Raw genomic sequence first — 21,478 nt, 5'->3', positions numbered from 1 at the left:
AGCAAAAGTTAAATGGTAATTTAAAAAATAAATTAAGAATTTATTATCATAAATATTATGAAATGTTATATTGCTGAAAAGGTATAAATACTTTTTTTAAAGCATGGTTGTAAAATCATAATCATTGATGATGTTTAAATTAGTTTTATTCACTGTTCAAATACTGTGCTCACACAAAACCCACAATTATATATATATATTTCTCTTTACTTCATTGGCATTTTTATTCCCCTTTTGAGCTTCAAACGCTTTTGTACGTACTTGAACAAGAAGTAGAGATAATTTAGGTCTTATCAGAATTAGAAATAGATATTTAGTCCCTAAGATATTTGAAAGTTCTGAAAATGTTCACCAAAAACGTCATATATTAAGAAATCCTAGATATTAATAATAATATATATATACAAAAAATACAATTTTTATAAGGCTTTCATAAACTGAAATTCGGAAAAAATTTTATGATATTTTCTGTATGAAGTATTTTTTTAAAAACACAGAAGCAAATTTTTTAAATAACTTATTTTATTTTTATCTATTAAAACTTTTGATTTTCATTTTGTGATGCACTAGTCTGCGCCGGTAAAAAGTTTGTAAGAGAAAATATTTTTGGCTGTTACTGTTGATGCTGCTTCTTTTTCTTCAAATTATACATCAAATTATTTATTTCGCTAATTGCTGTTTCTCTCGTCTCAGAATCTAAAGCTCTGAGTTGACAGCACAGCAACTTACAAAATAAAAATCTTTGATGGCCTTTGCTTTGCAGCAACTTCCTTCAAAAAGTGAAAAGCCTGGTCCATCCGTTTTTCGATGTTAGCTGCTTTCTCTGCTTTTCTCTTTTTGGCGGCCCACCTTGAACAGCACCATTCCCTGATGAGAATTCCTCATCCTGAGATGTGCTGAGATGAGCTAGGAATTGATGAGTGTGGCTAGATGGTGTTTCCTCATCAATATCCTTCTGCACAATAGAAAATTGCAGCCATTAGGTAAAAATTTGCCGTATGTCTTCCTTGGTGATTCAACATTCGCTTTAAGTCGTCACATGATGAAATCATATCCTGGTAATTTTGAAAAAGGGAGAAGAATTTTCAATTACAGGTTATCTCGTGCACGCCGTGTAGTTTGAGAACGTTTTCGGCATAATGGCATAAGTGTTTCGAGTTTTCAGAAAACCGATGGCATTACAACCGGACAAAGTGAGCGATGTCACTTTATCATGTGTCCTTTTGCATAATTTTATGTGAAAAGGTGCTTCATCATCATCTTATTCCCCACCAGGTACATTTGATACCGAAGCAGATGGGGAAGTTGTTCCCGGATCGTGGAAAAATGATCAAAACGGAATGACTTCCTTCATGCCCTTAAAGAAAGCACCTAGAAAATCGGGAGAAGTAGTCAAAGCTACTCGCAACTGCTTTGCTGAGTATTTCTCAACAAGTGGGAGATTATCTTGGCAAGATAAATATTGTTAATTTTTTGTAATGTCTGTGCTTTCTATTTGATATTTATCAATTTAAATTTGTGAATATATATTTTTGGCATTTTAGTTAGATTTTTCTTATTCTTAATTGATATTTTGTATTAAATTGCACTGGTTTCTATTTTTTATTATTTATATATATGATATAATTTAGATATTTCGTAATAAATATGTCATAAATTGCATTTTTAATATTTTAAATATTTAAACTTACCTAAAACATTAATAAAAATCTTTATTAACCTAAAATATTCATAATTACTGCAATTATGATAAGAAATTTGTGCAAAATTTTAATGACCGTCCCTGAAAGGGTTAAATTTCCATTTCTTAGATATTAAAGTATGCTAATATTGTTACATTTTTGAATAATTACTTGAAAAATTTATACTAATAGTGAAGGAAAATGCCCTATTTTCTGTTATACTAATTTAGCTGTCACTTAATTTTTTCTCTAATCTTAATCGCTCGACTCATTACATAGGTTCATGTAAATAGTAGCTACTTTCTAATCTTAATTTAAATTTAAAATTTCTTAGTTGAGATAATTATTAATTATCTTTATAATTAAATTAGAATTAATTACTAAACAAATATTAAATAAAAGTCACTTCAAATATTTAAAAAAAAACTGAAATAATAAGAAAAGACAATGAATTTCTTACCTCAGATGTTTTGGTACTCCTTGGCGTATACACGGAAAGAAGAAACGATTGCATTTTTTGGTACGCAAACAATTCCGGCTTGTAAATTTCATCAGTTGCAGAAGCTGTTTTAACACTCTCTCTCACTTTCATTGTCAGCTTTCTGAAAGTGGACATTAAATTTCTTTCTTTTTTTAAAAAAAAAAATTTAAAGGGCATTCAATGCTCATACTGCCCTGAATTCGCCTCCAGGCATCATGTACCTGGGCCCGATTTTTGTAACGTTGATGTTGTGGATTTCATAATATGGATTCTGATTTATACAGATCCAAAAATTTGATTACAATTTAATTGTTCCACTCCATTGTTATAAACCGCTAGAAAAAAGATGGACACAACTGCTTCGGATGGATGCTCAAAACAAACTGACCCTCAGTTTCTTTGACCCCCACCTCCCCCGTAGCCGAAACAGATTTTCTGGCTCTTTGATGTTTGTCAATTTTACCGATATTTTGCGGGAAGCTCACCGACGTCCACAGGCGTACCATGGGCGACAGGGGAATGTGGTCCCCCAGTGGATCGGATGTCAGATTTATGACCAAATGCATGAAGTGGCAGGTCTGTCTGCCTGTTCATTTCCTTCAGTACCAACGTGTGCCATGAGAATAACCATGAGCCAACCCATGAGAATAAAACTTTAAAAGCCTTCCTATCCAGGTGGGGTCGCAAACGCTTAATTTCCTGTAATAGACCATGGTTTCCAATCTAATCGCAATTCAATAGCTAACTTTTAAATCGTTAAAGATGAACATACATTTCTATTTAGCAAGATGTTTTAACCCTAGAATGCATGACTTTTTATTATTTTTTTTACAATATATACGTGTATATAATTTAGGAAAATTCTTAAAAAAATTTTAATTATTATCTTCATGAAATTAAAAAAGATTAAAATGTGCCAAATGGCTACATTATGAATTAAATAATTTTCCAGTAGTACAAATTCCATTATAGCAATTCTGCGATATTAATAAGTCCTTTTTTATTAATACATTTTTTACAATGCAAAAAATACTTTGATTGTATTTTTAATAGAACTATTCACACAACAGCCATCCTGGTATTTTTTCCAGCTTTCCAATTTAACCCTTTAAAGGGCCATTCTTTTCTAGTCATATTATATTAAAATATTTTTAGGCTTGAAATTAGAATAAGAAAAGGGATTCATTTAGCTTATTAGATAAATTTAATTTGATTCATTAATTAATTTGGTTAATTAATAATTAAGTAACTAATCAAGACACATCATTTTGTCTGAGATAAAGAACTGAAGCATCTAAGTTTCTGTCTTTGTAAAAAAGTTTGTCAGAATTTATGCCAACCTACATAATTTCATACAAAGATTGATAAATTTGGTGGGAAGCATACTTCCCACGGCCCTAGAAAGGGTTAAATCTAATTCTAGAAACGCTATTGCCATATATCGGCCTTTTCTACAAATGTTATCAGAGAGCATTTAAAAAAGAATTTTTTCCAAAAAATACTTCTTGCCCTTTGGAGCAATCATGGGAAGCTTATAAATGGAAATAAATGCGTGTAGCCCAATGGCTATACGATGCATTGTAGGGTTAAAAGGCCTAAATTTTATTTTGTTCCAATCAATAAATGTACTAACGAAAAAATTATAAGGTCTAAATTTTGATATAATATTCCGATCTAATTATTCATGGTTAGTTCTTGGATTATTAACATTTTAAATACAAAAAATTAAATATTTCGAAAGCTGAAGATGATAAATTTTCACTTGAAATTACAAGAGATTTTTTGCTTTGTAAATATTTTAATAATTGTATATTGTATAAGGAGAGGGGTGGTGATCTTATTTTAATGTATTTCAATGAATTGTTATATATAAATTATCGATCATAAAAGAATTTCTGAAATTTAATAAAATGAGATGTAACATGTTTTATTGTGTTATCCAAATTTATTATTCGTATATTTTTTTCTGCTAATACTAGATACCATTAACAGTTTATTAAGACTTTGTACTCGGATTATGCTTTCAATCACCATTCAAGACGGTGCATCATTTTGAAATTTTATTTATTTTTTAATTTTAATTGTTTAAAATACTAAACAATTAATATTCTTCTATTATTAATATTCAAAAATAATTCTGTTCCGAAAAATAATACTCATTTGAATGAAAGTAAGGATGAGAATAATCTTTTAAATGAAAATTTCGCGTTTTCGAATAATTTATGTTCCAGGGAGGTTTATCTGCAGACTGTAATTGTTAGCGTCGAAAATAATGATTTAAAACACTATGTTAGATCGATCGTTGACCTCGGGAGCCAGAGGTCGTATGTCAGCAAATACGTAGCAGATGTAATGAAATTGAAGTGTCTTGGGGAACAAACGGTGACTCATGGACTTTTCGGAGGACTGAAAAGGCGGGAAAACCATAAGATGTATTCCATTAAATTGCGTAATACAGAAAATGATTTCTGTTGTAATGTAGAAGTAATGGATCAGAATAAAATTTGCACTTTTCTTCCCAAATTAGATTCTAAAAACATCGAAAAAGTAAAACAATTGGGTATATTTGTTAGTGATATTTGCTTAGATGAAAATCTTTGTTTGTATGAAAACGATCCCAAGGAGATTCACATATTATTAGGGGCAGATACAGCAGCCAGATTATTTACAGGAGAAATTAAAAAACTTTCGCCTGATCTAATTGCGATGAACACCAAGTTAGGGTGGACAGTTATTGGACGATCAGGAATTAATAAAAATGATAGTTCCAGCACGCTAATGTCGCTACTTGTCAACGACGTAAATATATCCGATCTTTGGAGGCTTGATACATTGAATATCAATGACCCTGCGGAAACTCAAAGTAGAAAAGAACTAGAAGAAGCGGCTAAGGAACATTTTGAACGCAGTGTAACACGAGATAACGAGGGGCGCTACATTGTCAGTCTACCGTGGATACATGATCATCCACCTCTTCCTGATGGCAGAAAGATAGCTGAATGAAGACTTAACAGTTGTATTAAAGCCTTAGAACGTGCCGAAAAGCTGGCAGATTATGATGATGTTTTTCAGGATTGGCAGAGTGAGGGTATTATTGAAGAAGTTGATCCTATGCAAGAAATCAAAAAAGGACAGCATTTCTTACCTCACCATCCTGTCTTCAAGGAGAATTCGACGACCAAAGTTCGACCCGTTTTTGATGGTTCAGCTAAAGAAAAGAATACACCTTCTATTAATGACTGCCTCGAAAAGGAACCAAATCTTGTTGAACTCATTCCATCTATCATAAATCGCTTTCGTGTTGGAAAATATGGAGTGATATCTGACATCAAGAAGGTCTTTCTGCAAATTGGATTACAAGAACGAGATAGACCATATCTCAGATTTTTATGGAAGGATAGAAGAAAAGACGGAAATATCAAGATCCTGCAGCACAAAAGAGTTGTGTTCGGAATCTCCTCCAGTCCTTTCCTTCTAGGAGCTACATTAGAACTTCATTTAAAAAACGCCCCAGATCATCTCAAGGAAACAGCCCAGCAACTTATGAGGTCCTTCTACGTTGATAATTGTGTTTTCAGCGTCAACAGAAAAGAAAAACTCGCTAGATTTATTTCGGAATCGCAAGCACTATTATCTACTGCCAAGTTTGAACTTCGAGGATGGGAGCATTCTCCTACTGAAGACAAAACTGAAGAAAGGCAAGAAGACCGAAAGGTTCCAGTTCTTGGGCTTCTGTGTAATTTACCAAAGGACACTATATCTCTAGATTTGAAAAGTTTGATGAAAGAAGATAAAGGACCTATTACAAAAAGAAAAATCCTGTCAACCGTTCATCGAATCATTGATCCGATAGGATTTTCTTGTCCAGTGACTCTAGAACCCAAATCTTTGTTGCAGGAATGCTGGAAATTGGGGCTGTCCTGGGATGCTGAACTCCCTCTGCTGATAACTGAAAGATTCGAAGGCTGGAAGATGAAGTTACCGAAATTGAATGATCTTGAAATACCAAGATGTGTACGTGAGGACTTTGCAGAAGATTCAAGATTTTCCATCCATGTTTTTTGTGACGCAAGTCAGAGTGCCTACGCTACATGTATCTTCTTGAGAGCTGAATCTGCTGAAAGCACGTCGTGCCAGTTAATACAAGCTAGAAATAGAGTTGCTCCTTTGAAAAAGATCTCTATTCCACGCCTAGAACTTTTGTCCTGCACTATTGGAGCTAGATTGGCAAAAGCAGCCATATCCGAACTTGGACTTGAGAACATACCAATCTTCTACTGGTCTGACTCTATGAATGCTTTGTATTGGATCAAAAGAAATGAGAATTGGGCCACGTTCGTTTACAACAGGGTACTGGAAATCCGTAAACTCACTAATCCTGAAGACTGGAGGCATATAAGTGGAACATTAAACTCAGCTGACCTTCCATCACGAGGTTCCAATGCAGAGGAACTTGTGAAATCTCTTTGGTGGAAGGGTCCAAATTGGCTGAGAATGCCTATAGAAGATTGGCCTGTTTCGGAAACTATGCCAGATTTCGACGTTGTAAACTCCGAAAAAAGAAAATCTATTGTGTCTGTCACTAACACCACGACAGAGCAATTAGAGTACTTTTCTAAGGTATCTTCTTTCCGAAAAATGACCAGAATCACGGCTTGGATTTTTCGTTTTTATAAAAATGCTAACACCCAGAAAAAAGAAAGAAAATGCGGTACCCTAGATTTTGAAGAAGTAGAGGCTGCAGAAAAGTACATTTTAAAACAAGTTCAAAGTCAATGTTTTTTGGGGAACGAAAAACAGAACTTACAGACATTCCTGGATTCAGATGGTTTATTAAGAGTAAAGACCAAAATTTCTCAAAGAAGTGATCTACCGACATTTAGATTTCCAATTTTGCTGCCTTCAAAGCATGATGTTATTGAAAAACTGATTTTTGAAAAGCATGTTGAACTTAGTCATGCTGGGATACAGATTTCGATGTCGAATTTAAAAGAGAATTATTGGATCTTAAAAAGCAGAAAGACAATACGTCAAGTAATAAGGACTTGTGTAATATGCCAACGTTTTTCATCTCGGCCATTAGAGGTAGTAAGTGCTCCACTACTACCTCGCGTAAGAGATGTTTATGTTTTTGAAGTAGTGGGAGTTGACTTGTGCGGACCACTATATTTGAAAAACAAAAGCAAATGTTGGGCTGTACTTTTTACATGCGCAGTTTATCGCGCAGACTACATCGAACTGGTAACTAGTTTATCAACAGACAGTTTTATTCCAGCTTTACGAAGGTTTATTTGTAGAAGAGGAAGACCAGCTACAATTTATTCAGATAATGGAACCAACTTAGTGGGTACTTCTAATGAGCTGAAATCTGTTGATTGGGGGAAAATACAAGAATATGCCTCAGTAAAGAAAATCCTATGGAAATTCAACCCCCCATCAGCCCCATGGTGGGGCGGATTTTGGGAAAGGCTTATAGGTATGTTGAAATCTATCTTAAGAAAAATTCTTGGAAAGGCCTCCTTACAATTTGAAGAATTGTACACTGTACTATGTGATGCTGAGGGCATTATAAATTCAAGGCCTTTGACATACTTAAGTGAAGACAATGAGGCCCTTATAGCATTAACACCTGCTATGTTTTTGCAAGATGTAAAAGAAATAGGAGTTCCAGATATAGATCAAATAGATGCTAAGAGAATGAATAAAAGATTCTTCTACAGGCAAAAATTATGTCAAAATCTCAGAAAGCCTTTCAGAATCGAATATCTTGGACATCTTAGAGAATTTTCAAAGATTCGTAATGAATCTAAAATTAAAGAAGGAGACATTGTTCTCATCGGTGATAGTAACGTCAAGCGAATAAATTGACCTTTGGGAAGAGTCATCAAATTATATCTTGGAAAAGACAAGAAAGTTCGTCTCGTGGAAGTCCAGACCAAATCTGGGTCTTTCCTACGTCCAATCCAGTGACTTTTTCCTCTTGAGATCAACCAAAGTGAAAAATCTGCTATCCCATGTCTCCCAAAGAGTGATTCTCCATCAACAATGATGATTCCTGATGGTACACCTACCTCTAGTGACTCTCATGCTGTTCCAGATGTGAGACAACCAAGAAGATCCCGTTATGGCCTGCTTTTAAAGCCCAATGTTCTCCTGGACTCATTTGTTTGAGTTTCTAAAGTCCTTTACGAAACTCAAAGGTGGGAGAGTGTCGGGAACCAGGCCTTAACTGTAATCAGTTTTAACTGTAAAGAACTTTCCCTTCTCACCACCAGGGGTTTGTTGACTTCCTCTCGTTTTGGCGCCAACCAACGAACGCGTTTTATTCTCTTCTAATTTTGTACATATATTCTTAATCATGTAACATATAATCAAGTAACAATTAAATAATTTTCTTAAAGATAAGTTCCCCGTGTTAATGAGCCATAGTCACTGAACCTGCCACTAATTAGAAATTTGAGATTTTCAGCTGCAGATGGAGACAACAACACCAGTATGTTAAAAAAGAGATTCCAACCAACAAAACAAAGGTAAGCGATTTTACTTATCATAGTTTAGAGATTGTTCGTGTTGGAATACATGCATTTATTTTTTGGTGTAATAAACATGTCCATGTATTAAGTGAATAATTATGCATTAAATTACCTTTCGGAGTGCAAAGAACTAATACATACAAAGAAATTAAAACGCATTTTTACTAACTTAGAGATTTAGTTTTAAACGCAGCAAATTAGGAAGGTTTTGAGTAATATGCTAATTTGCTTTCACTTTAGTAAATCACAAATTATTTATTTGTTACTGTGTTATTAAATTTTTTACTGTTTGTTGGGTTATTTAATTTTTACATTCGTATTTTTTTTTCTATCATTGTTAGATTACACTAACAATTTGATAACACTCCTAGAAATAAATTAAACGACATTCTTCCTAAGTGAGAGATTCATTTATAAAGACAGCAAATTAGAAATATTTCGAGTTAGACTACCAATCCTAGGGTGAATTTGCTGCGTTCACTCCGCCTTTTCAGTTTGCTCTGCCGGGGGTCTCCAAGAGAGCGATAGACTATCGGGGGTTGTGGCATGCGGAAAATAAAGGAGGAGAAAAGAATGACCTCTCCTTTATGAATGGTTCAGAAGAAAGGATGGTAAGTCTTTCGCAGCTCTCTGCGCGATGTGATGGGGAAAAAAAGGAGAAGGGAGAGTTCTATAAACTTTAGACCGCTTCGAGATTAAAAAAAAATTGTCCTTTTAACTATACCAATTTTTTAGTTGTGCAAATTTTTCCTGAATTTCAGCAATCCCCCCTTCCTCTCTCTACATATATATATATATGTGTGTGTGTGTGTGTGTGTGTGTGTGTGTGTGTGTGTGTGTGTGTGTGTGTGTGTGTGTGTGTGTGTGTGTGTAATGATATCTCTAAATTTAAATTAAATCCTAGTTAATTTCCTAATTTTTTTCTTAATTTAATCTATATTAACTTCATTCTAAAATGGTCTCTTATTTCCTGATCCAATTCTATCTTTTTTGTTTAGTTCTGTAACAAATTAATTAATTAATTTACAACAGAAACTCTGCAAAAATCCTTAAATCTGCACTTTCACACGCTCCTTGTAAAGGGATAAACTGTCAGACCATGCAAATTTTTTAAAAATATACCTATAATTCCCTTGAATAAATAGACAAGTGTAAAGAAATCCCTATCAGAATCTCATGGTATATAATGGCCAGGAAAAATATTTGTCTCTTTTTACGCTCTTTCACTCTTATATTACTCTGTGTATTGACGTAACTCGTCGCTTCTTGCTTGTACATAAGTTATGCTTTCTGGAATGGAATAAAGCAAAGTTTAAAATTGCAAAAGTCTCTTCTCTCTTCGACCACGACTCTATTTCCAAAAATATGTCGACTCTTATTTCCAAAAATGTACAGGGTGTTGCCGAATTCGACCGACAAACTCAGAGGGGTGATAGTAGGCATCAAGAGGGCAAAGAATCACCATACAACATACGGTCCCAAACAATGTTTAGGGGGTGAAAATCGCAAAAATATAGGGAGTCGGAGAACTGTTGGAAACTATAAAAAAATAATAAATGGTGTTTCAAATATGATTTTTTTTAGTGAAAACACATTTTTAAAGGCTATTTTTCATGCAAGTAACATGCCGATTTGCTGAACCAGGGGGTCGTAAATTATTGAAAACGAAAAAGTAGTTTAGAACCCTTATCTTCAAAAATATTAAAACTTTAAGAAAAATAAAAGCTTGAAAATATAAAGAATTTTATACTCTTTTATTTTTCAACTATCACATGCAAATATTTATATAATAAGACATCGTCTAATCTTCATTTGTTCATCAAATGTTTTGGACTTCAATTAGATTAGTCGAATGTTTCAGTTCCGACTTAATAAAGATGGGAATTGAAATTTGAGAAGCTGAAAATTTAAGATGTCTCAAAAAAGAAATGAAAATAAAATTTTTCGCTTGCAATTGTGTGCGAAATACCAAACTTTCTAAAAGAAAGTCGTATTTTAATAACATGTAAAAACACTTTCAAATGCTACCGATTTTCATTAGATGGGATTGTAATTCTAATCTAGATACGGAATACAATCTTCGTTTTTCCAATTTCCTGCATCCTTCTGGGGAGCGTATCAACAGAACGGTTTACAAGTTGGTAGACATGGGGATGATGCAGCGTTATATAAGTGACACAGAGATTGACATTTTGACTTATTTTTCATGTTATCCTCACGCTAGTGTACGAGCAGTCAAATGAGAATACACCATTTTAAAAAAGGCAGTGCAAGAAAGCGCTTCAATTTAATAACTGGCAGGCATATATCATTCATGGACTCGATGAAAATTATAATCAGATGATGATGGGGGCCTAAAGTTTTACAACTGGACCCTGCTTTAGGTAGAATCAAATACTTCTTTTCTCAGCAGTGTAATATGTAGAGACAAATTTTGCTGTAATCATGAAAGTATAAACTTGTCAAAGCGATCATTTTTGGAATTATAAAAATTTATTTTAACAAGAGTTTATCATCAGAGACAATTTCCCATGGATGTGAGATATAGCATTTTCAAGAACTCATAGATTGGTCCCACTTTGTATATTGGTACGCTTAAGAGTGATTGATATACAGGCTGATTTCAAATAGATGGAAGAAACTTGGAGAAGAGATAGAGTACAAGGATACGAATAATATTCACATAGAAAAGTGAGGTTGCAATCCATTTTAATCCCAATCCATTAAATCTAGGAAATCTGAATTCAAATGGAACAAGATGTTTAATTTCAAGAGTTAGATAGTTTAGTGAAATTTTCGAAGGTGATACATCTATTTAAAACAATCATTTATTGTAATAAGAAAATATGAGCTCAAGTTACACTGTCAGACGCAAGCACAAGAAATTACATGAAAGGAAAGAAAAATGGAGCTTTTGGTTGGTTCTGTTTAAAAGAAGAAAGGAGGAGATGTTTACATTTAGCAATATGGTGAACTCAGGTTATTTGCGGAATCGGGTGGCGAAATAACCACTCATCTTTCCGCGAACCATCCCTTGTCGAAGTGCTGGCGTCGGAAGGTGCTAATCTCGGGATCCTAAAATAAACAGTAAATAGGAGAAAATGCCATTCTCAATTGTGTTGTTGCCAATGATGGGAGTCGAGTAAGTCGAGAAAGCAAACAGGCATTACGTGAATGGTCGTGCAAACAATAAGGCCAGAGATATTCCAGAATATATAATTCGCAGTTTTCAAGTGGGCAAATGCCGGATCACAGAATCAGAATCACTCAGCGGTTACATCATCAATTTAGAGAAGCAGGCTCTTTCCACGTCACCAGACAGGATGCTAGTTAACGAGGTCCAAGCCTTGGGAAAAATCATCTTTGTGGCTGATAAATCCGAATCAAGTGCAAGTTCTGATGCACATAGCTTTGGTGGGAATCAAGGTACCGTTTGAAGAATAAAAAAGGAAAACTACCTACACCCTTTCTATTTTTAGCGAGTACAATCTTTGAATCCGCAAGACTATCTTCTGCGCTTGAACTTCTGCCAGTGGATTTTGCAATCATGTGCACTGAAGTTGGACTTCATATCTCATATATTGTTTAAATATGAAGCGACATTTACACGCGAGGGTATATGTAAGGTGCATATCAGTAAAGTGGTGTTAGAATCCAAACAGAACACAATCACATGCACCTCAACAACGATTCGGTATGAATGTGTGGGCAAATATTGCCAACGACTTTTAATTGGTCCTTTCCTACTGCTGAAGCAACTCAATGGACACGTTATCGTATTTTTCTAGAACAAGTATTATTTCAACTGCTGCAAGATGTTACGATCTCTATTCATAATCCAATATGGTTTCAGCATGATGGAGTGGCATCGTAATTACCTGAATGCCATATTTAGGGCGTGACGGATTGGGCACTGTTGGTCTCTTGGTCATCCTTATGTCTCGATTTATTGGACATCGATTACTTTTTCTAAGGACACCAGATGAATCTTGTTTATTAGACTCCAATTGAGTCAGTTAAGAATTCATTGCTCAAATATCAGTAGCTGCTGCACGCGTGCGTGAAATATCTGGCATTTTTGACAAGGTTTGCAAATCGCTTCTTCGATGCTATTAAGCATGCATCTTTACTGGTGGACGGAATGTTGCACAATTCTTGTAAACATTGCATGTGTTAACGAAACCATCATTAAACACTTTATCTTTCTCTTCATTTCTTATTTCAGTTATTTGAACCCTACATATCTAGCAATAAATTGTTTTAAAAAAATGTTCAAAATTTCGTTAAAATATCTTTACTAGTGTAGAAATTAGAAACAAAACATCTTATTTCAGTTGATTTAAGCCATTCTGTAATTATGATTAAAGAAATGAATTGCAACAACATGGGTTTCTTAGGTAAATATTATTCATTTCCTTGTTCTCTACCTCTTCTTCAGTTTTATGTCAGGAATTTGAAATTATCCTGCATTCTGTTGGTTAGTTTCTTAATAGCCTATTGTGTCTAAGGATGGATTGAAACCTGGATTCTCTGTGTCAGGTACAAATATTAACACGAACTCAATTATATTTCCGATATATTCTTTTCCCGTCGGAATGAAATCGGTCTTGATAGCGATCGGTTCTCGTACTTGCGCCGAGATGATTTGATACTCGATTTTGCAACAGGGAGAGCAGTATGAATTTGGCACTGATTCTCAATTGTACCTATCGCTTTTAACTATCAACCGATCACTTTGCGGTCAGTGCTTATTAGAAATTGAAATCTCTTATGACAACATATATTAGCTAATAACATGTTATATATATTTAAAGTAGTTTTTAAAAAATAGTATTAGGCAGCAAAAAATGAATATTTATCGCCTGCATTTAAAATATATTTGAAGAAATTAATTATTGTTTGCAATCATTCTTTTTTCTATTAAATGCAAAGAATAACATTTTATAATGCAATTTAAGGATTTATAGATTTGATTTTTCAAATTATGTTGGCTGAAAATCTTCTGCTTTTCTTAATTGATGTTGAAATTGTAATTTTATTTATTTCGCTTTTGAATATCTCTATTATAACTATAATTGAAATAAAAAGGAATATATAATCAATCTTTTAAAAACATATTGTGGTACTTTTGTATTAATTGCATACAATTGCCGAACTAGTCAGTAAAATGACATACTGTGTGATATACCCCGACTAGTTTCCCATGCGGGAAACTTTATGGGATGCCGAAGAGCAATCCCACTTGGCATGAAGGAAAAAATAACACTTGATGATAATGAACCCTTGCAAACAATAAAGAACCCCCTAGAGAAAACGCATATTTGTACAGAAAAAGAATAATAATAATAAAAAAAAAAACATTGCATTTTATATTACATACTAAGTTGTAAAACATTAAATTGCATAAAAAAACATTAAATGAGCGTTAACTTTTTACATTAGGAGAGAGCTAAATACAAAAGATTTGACAATATGTCTCTAATAGAAGAATTAATGATTGAAATTTTTACGAGTTCTTCAAGAGACATCCAATTTCTTGGCTATCTGAGTCTGTGTTCTAGTCATAGTGTACAGGCAATGATCTAGAAATGCATAATCCACGATTTTTTGAATAACAAATCATTTTGCTATTGTTATTTTTAAATATTTGTTCCAAATATCTGTTATTTCAATCATATTATTAATTAAAAATTATTACTTAGTATTAAATATAAAATTTATTAATTGTAATTAATACTTAACTTACTAATTTAAGTAATGCATGATTGAATTAATTTATCTATTTCAGCTTACTTCTTAAATTTGATTTTTTTCAAAACTTTTTATTTAATTTCTTTATTGGAGTAAACCCTTTTCTGAAAAATTTGAATTAAATATATATGCCATTTCTTTAAAATGTTTACTTTAGTTCTATATTCTACCAATAGATGGCGCGAGCAGTAAACAGAATATATGCAAAGTCATGTCACAATTAAAAATGATTTGTATGGAATAGTGCATCATCAAATGCGAATATCAGATAGTCAAGGTCACTCTCATGAAGTGGAGAGGTGACTTCACACTTTCCAGTAAAGTCCCCGCTCCGATAAATTTCAGTGATATGCAATTCAATGATACGATAATTCCAAGAATAACTGGTCCGTTCACTTTTCAACCCATTCACAGATTTCTTCTTTTCTGTTTCTGTTCGAGAGCTTTCATTGGACAGATCGTATCGATTGTTGCTTTCTATCTTGATCCCAAACCTGTAATCGAAATATCACCATTAAGATCGTATCAAGGATTTGAATCACAACCCTCTTTGAAAAGCATTGATTACTGGTATTTGTGACTTTATGATATTGGTTACGTAATAACCGCTCGGAAAATATTCGTCATCCCTATAATGATCACGGGATTTATAGAACCGTCTGCGGAGCCACACTGACAAGTCGAACTTTGGTCAAAGAAAAAGCTCTGAAACACAAAAAATACACCATGGCCAGTGTATACTTGGTTAAGATAAAAATCACCCTCAATTCGGTTAACCGAAACGCTTTGATAGGTAGATCACCCCTTGATGGAATTATTCCATCTCTTCTGCAGATCATTAATTATTAGTTTTTTTAGTCTCATTTCTGAGTTGGATTTTGGATTCATGGGAAGATATTTGGTGAAATCTTTGGAGATTGGAAATTCAGGAAATCTTTTGGCAGAAAGAAATTCATGAAATCTTTGGTGATTATCGCTATTATGCCATTAATTTAAATAATCGTACTTGTGTTAAAGCTAAAACGATCGCTTTTTTTAATACAATAGGCATCAAACCAAAGGAAGGCCAAATTAATTAAGCTACGAAACAATAAGATTCATTTAAAAAATACATTTAAGTAACAAAATTTACGTTTATTGCACAAAATATGCAGAATTTTACAGAAAATTATTCTTTATATAATGAATAAATAAATCTGCAAAATATAATTCAGAATTTACGCTTCAACAAATTTTACGCTTTGAAAAGAAAACTGATATCCTGTTAGTAAATTGGTTAATCACCATATTGACCAGTTCCATGATAAATATTTTCTTTGGATAGTAAAGATACTACTTGAATCTTTCTGGCAGCTTTTAATCTATTTAAAGAATGTGTGTCATACTCAAGAAACAAGCACCTGACAAATTACGAAAATTTTCTCAATGTTTAACAAAGTTCCGTAATTAGTAAGTAATATTTCACTTTTATATATACATTGTCTCAAAAAAAAACCCCCCCGATTTTAATATATAATTTGACTTATTTCAAAAAGAGAAATGTAAGAAACACATTTACACTTTCAAGATGAAAACCAGTGAGGGTCGTTTCCCTAAAACTTACTAGAATATTTTCTAATAAAGGAGTCATACGAGAGAACGCCTTGCATGGCACTGGTGTATAATAGTTACGAAATATTAATCATTGGCGTGAATTTAATATTTTTAATGGATTTATCGTGTTAACTTTGGCGATAAATTCTGCCATGCAGTTAATAACATGCGAAAATTGAATTTGTGATTTAGATACGTTTTTCCCAACCGACTGAAACCATAATTTGACAAAAACTATATTTGTAGTAACAAAATCCCACATCAGATTTAATATGTATAACTCATTGTGTTTTTGAATTATCCCGTTTATATGTTTTTGGAAGTATAGACCGACAGACGGTCGATACCTCATTGGATTTGGTTCAAAATTTGACAACAGGTGTCTACTCTATAGATTCTAAATCTGTGTACCGAATCTTATCCATCTAGAACTCTTCATTTTGTAGTTATCTTTTTAAATTCATTCGGACAGTAGAACAGACAGACTTCCTCAGAACGGATTTTGCTCAAAATATGATAGAAATCTATAAATTGGATGTAAAGATGACATACCAAATTTCATCCTTTTAGCTCAAAGCTTTTTTGAGTTATCATTATCACAGACAGACGTACATTTTCCAAAAATGTGTTTTTCGAGCCCACGGAGATCTAAAGTGTGGAATCGTCAAAAGCTGGAATTTGAATTTTTTGACAATTATATACTTTCTCTACACTGTACGAGAAAATAATTATTATAAAAGACATTCAAAAGAATTAAGACACGCGCAGTTTCCGTAATTATTTAAGATGGTCATTTTTCATAATGTTGCCATTAAATCTTTCTCTTCTTTTATTTTTATTTGATTAGTTTTATTCAAACTTCTAAACCTTAGGTTAGATGCATTTGAACGATTTCAAAGTATGGAAATAAAGTAAAGTTACTACTTCCATTATATTTCTTTTCTCAAAACTGGCAACATAAATCGTTTATGTTTCAAAAAAAAAACACCGTTTCTAGAAATTTTTAAGCTGATCACTTTTACACAATATCGTCATTAAATTTTTCTTCTTTACTTTTATCTAATTAGTTTAAATAAAACTTTTAATTTTCAGTTCATGTGTTTTTAAACAATTTCAAAGTATAGAAATAATATAAATGTAGAATTGTAGCCCTCAAGTATTTTGATATCCATTAACTGTAACCTTTTCTCTCATATGGGATAACAGCCTTTATCACTATATCCCTCATTGTTTATATTCAAGTTCAAATGCAGAATTTTTATTTCATTTTTTTCAAACCTGGCAACATAAATTGTTGATATTAGAGGCAATAAAAATTAGGTCTCGCAAATCACTTTTTAGCTCCCAATTTCTAAGCAATTGTCACTTTAACTACAAAAAAAAAAAGTTTGTATTAACTAGGTGTTAATTCGGCTAATTTGATTTATTTTTTATCTTCAATATTAAAGAAGTTATAGGAAAATAAAAATTTATCTTCCCACCATTTTCACTGTCTTTGAGCTAGATGGCTCTTTTACGAACTCATCCGAGATTTTTACATTTCCTATACTCTATTAATAACGATTAAAACCCAAACAAATTTTTCTGTATACAATATAACATGGGTAAAGCGTTGTACGCAATATATATATATATATATATCTTGAAATCTTCAAATATTTTTATACAAATTCACAAAGGCCTTTTTGGCTTAATTTTAAAGTACATAAAAAATATGTATAATTAAACTACATTGCATGTAATAAAAGTTTTTTAATTTTATCTGAAATGCCTTTTTATGCAATAAAATTTGAATGTTCATTCGTTTTGACTCGTATAGTTAATAAGTTACTAAGTCTATTTTCATTTTTTACATATCTTTTAGCTTCAGATTTGAAAGAATCTGTACTACAATTGCACATAGAGAGATTTTCAAGTGAGCATTCTAGTTGTATAAATTATCAAATATTTATTAATTTCTAATGTAAATGAAAAGACGTTTAGGTGCGAAACAAATAGATTGTCGAATTAAAAACTGTTACTCAATGAAAAGAGAAATTCGACGTCTTAATAGCATTCCTGCAATTTTATATATTTTTACAAACTGCATGGAAGTATTTAATAGGAAAAAAATATTAAAAATTTAAAATAAAGTTTAGAAATCTCAAAATATAATTCAATTATTCGTCAAAGAAGTATTAAGTGTCTTCTTTGAAACATTATTCTATCGAAAACATTCGATCAGTTGTAAGTACTAAAGAACTATATGTTTGAAAACCATTAAATAGTACAGTATAGCAACTACACTACATAGCTAGCACTAGATTTAACCTTTTTTTTCCACTCTAAACCTAAATATTAAAAAAATGAAAGAATGAAATTACAATAATTCCTTTCGATTTTTACTTCCTCCTAAATCAAATAGATAAAATAATGTTCAAGTATTCAAATTTTATATTAAACAGAAACAAAGATTAAAAATTTTTTTTAATAAATATATTATTTTTGTTTCCCCAAAATTATATATTTAAGTTTAAAAAAAAAAAAGGAAACTTATTCAATTTAAACAGCAGAAGTGGTCACCACAAAAACTTCCTACTATATTCTCTGTTAAAGGTACCACCTCATCTCCTCCCATAAAATCGTGGACATTGGACAAGGCTGTAAACACTTCGAATTTTATTTTCAGACACTCTCACACGAGAGTTTTCTACTTCATAATACAATGAAGAAAGTCAAATTTGAATTGTGAATCTTTTTTTCAACGTATTTAAATCGATACTCAACAAACAACTGCGATTTTAATATTAAGATCATATATCCAGTTTAAATAATTTAAGTCGTTGTGTTTTTTTAAGTTATCACATTTACAGGCATGCAGAAGTACAAATTAGCTGAATGTCAATTTTTTGATGATTTTAATTCTAAATTCTATATTTACAATTTTAGGTACTAAATTTGCGTACGAAATTTTATTCGTATAACTATATACGTTTTGAAGGTATCGTGTACTCGGAGAGCCAAACAGACAGCGAATAAGTGGATTTCGTTCAAAATTTGATAGAAATTTACAAATTTGGTGAAAAGAATACACATCAAATTTCCTGTATCTAGCTTCAAGGCCTTTTTGAGCTATCATGTTTAGTGACATAATTTCCAAATTATGTTTTACGGAATCATGGAAATCTGAAATCTTGTCGAAATCGCGAGCTCGAATTTTTTAACGATTACAATTTTTCTCTTCGTATATTTCGTTATACGAGTAAATAAAAAAGGCTCGAGTTCGTAAATCACTAAATTTTTTTATGAATTATTATAAATTTTATTATAAATAGATAACGTTTAAGAGGAAATATTATATTTTTCAGAACTTGAGCCTGAAATAAACATTGTCTTTTCTATAGCCCAAAGACTAAATGGCATATTTATTATTATAGCATATTTTCTAAGTTAGAAAATAAAGCTAAATAAACATTTTTGAAAAAAAAAATTTATAGAAATATTATAATGCCAAATAATAAACAAAAATTAAATTTTAGGGGAAAGTATAAAATTGCATGTCGAATCCCACACATTAAATTTGTCTATTTGATATGATAATAAAAGAAATGAAAGAAAATAAGAATTAAATTTTACAAACATAGAAACAAATATTGCAAGGCATCAACATTCCAAAGTATTTCTTCTTGGTTTTAATTCGGAGAAATTTGTCTATATTTTTTAATAAGACCATTTTCAATGAATAAAATCACACTATTCCGCAAACAGTTTTTGGCTATTTTAGAAAAGAAAACAATCTTTGTGAACTTGCATTAAAAATTTAAAACGGCTTTTTTTTCAATATGAAGAAAATTAAGCAAAAAGCAATCAAGGAATTTTAACTTAAATATTTAATTCCCATTTGTAATTCTGCATTTAGAATATTTTCTCTAATTAAAAAAAAAATTGGCTATTTTATCCTCATTAATTGAAGTGATATGACGTTATTGAATAGAGAAGTACTTGACTTGAGCGACCATGGCAGTCATGGAAAAAAATTAATTAGATAAATAAATAATAGTGGCAGAATCCCCTCAATCCTGGTAATTGTGATTATAAGTGAAAAGGAAAATCAAATTAAATCACCAGAACTCGAGGGTTGATATAAAAAATTATCACTTAAAATTAATTTCTTTTATTTGATGAACAAAGGGATGGTAGGTATTTTTATGCTTTTAGCTTAAAACATAATAGTCGTCTTCATCAACCTTTTTTTTAAGAACAATAATTTAAATCATGTCAACTAACTTTGGGAAATTTCTTTTTATAATAATAAATGAAAAAAAAAAGCATTTTTTGCGCAATAAACATTGAGCTGAATATCTATGCATGGAAAGTGGCATTATAGTTTTACTTTGAAATAATTCTAGAAATGAGGTGGTGATGATGATATTCTAGATAAATCATTGATGAGTTATCTAAAGATCATGAACTTTTACGTGAAACAGAAATTGGCAAAATTGAATCAGTGGTTGAGGCGGAGTGACGTGAATTCTTTCCTGATTATCTTTTATCTATAGACTACTGATTTAATAATAGCGATTTTTTGTCATATTTATATCTTAGAAACTCCCTGAATACCATGGCTTTCAAAATTATTTAATGATCTGTGTTTTTACTCGTTTTAAGTCAGTGCTTATTCAATTGGGTTTTTTATTCCTTGATTTTCTTTCTTTCTTTTTTTTTAAAGAAAAAGTAAAAGAATAAAATTCTAAGAAGAATAACGAGACAGTGAACAAGAAAATTTGTTGTCGGTTTATAACTACGGCATACTTCAAAATATATTTTGAGATCTCTGTAGATATCGAGGCACGAGGCGCCCGCTTCCACAACTTATGAGGAAAACCGCCACTACATTTTACCAAAAGGAATTGCAGATCTATTAAAATGCCGAAGATAATTAAAAAGTGAAAATATATTCTAATAAGAACAAATACTTACATTTTTAGAGTTGAGATGTAAAGATGTATATGAAATTATTCGCTTAAGCGACAAATAATAATAATAATATAAATGTCGTGTACTCGCTTATGGTACACGGGTTCTTTTACTGTGATTGAAAAAAACTACTCTTCTTGAAAAAATAAACTATAGCATTTATTTCTACGACAAGACAAGCTATTCTATATACATATTAAGTTTAAATGACTGCATTTCCGAAAGAAAATAGTTCAGAATCTTTTCTGCTGCTGATCGCAACGCTGTTCCGTTTCTCAAGTTTGATTCCATGTTGTTGTTTCAATATGGAGTTGAGTTGTCACTCGTTTCGTCGAAGATCGCGGATTCATGCGACAACAAACAAATATTTTTACAATATGAAACAATTATCAAACCATCGTTTTTCTGATCACCTATACATTAAATTATATGTGTTTTTTTCAAAATATGAGCAATTACATTTCATGAGCCAAAATTAATTG

General features: G+C 31.9%; 1 long non-coding RNA gene across 1 annotated transcript; it reads right to left on the bottom strand.

The window, feature by feature from the left end:
* Positions 1-756: 756 nt before the first annotated feature.
* LOC129966941 (uncharacterized) lies at positions 757-21,155 on the bottom strand. Its single transcript, XR_008784320.1, has 3 exons — positions 21,000-21,155; positions 2,143-2,284; positions 757-955 (listed from the first exon to the last, which is right to left on the bottom strand). It is a non-coding gene; the product is annotated as an uncharacterized LOC129966941 (long non-coding RNA).
* Between the last annotated feature and the right edge of the window lie 323 nt (positions 21,156-21,478).

The sequence above is a fragment of the Argiope bruennichi genome, chromosome 4, assembly GCF_947563725.1.
Source record: "Argiope bruennichi chromosome 4, qqArgBrue1.1, whole genome shotgun sequence".
NCBI lineage: Eukaryota > Metazoa > Arthropoda > Arachnida > Araneae > Araneidae > Argiope > Argiope bruennichi.
The sequence above is the reverse complement of the archived record's forward strand: the minus strand, read 5'-3'. Positions and strand labels throughout refer to the sequence as shown.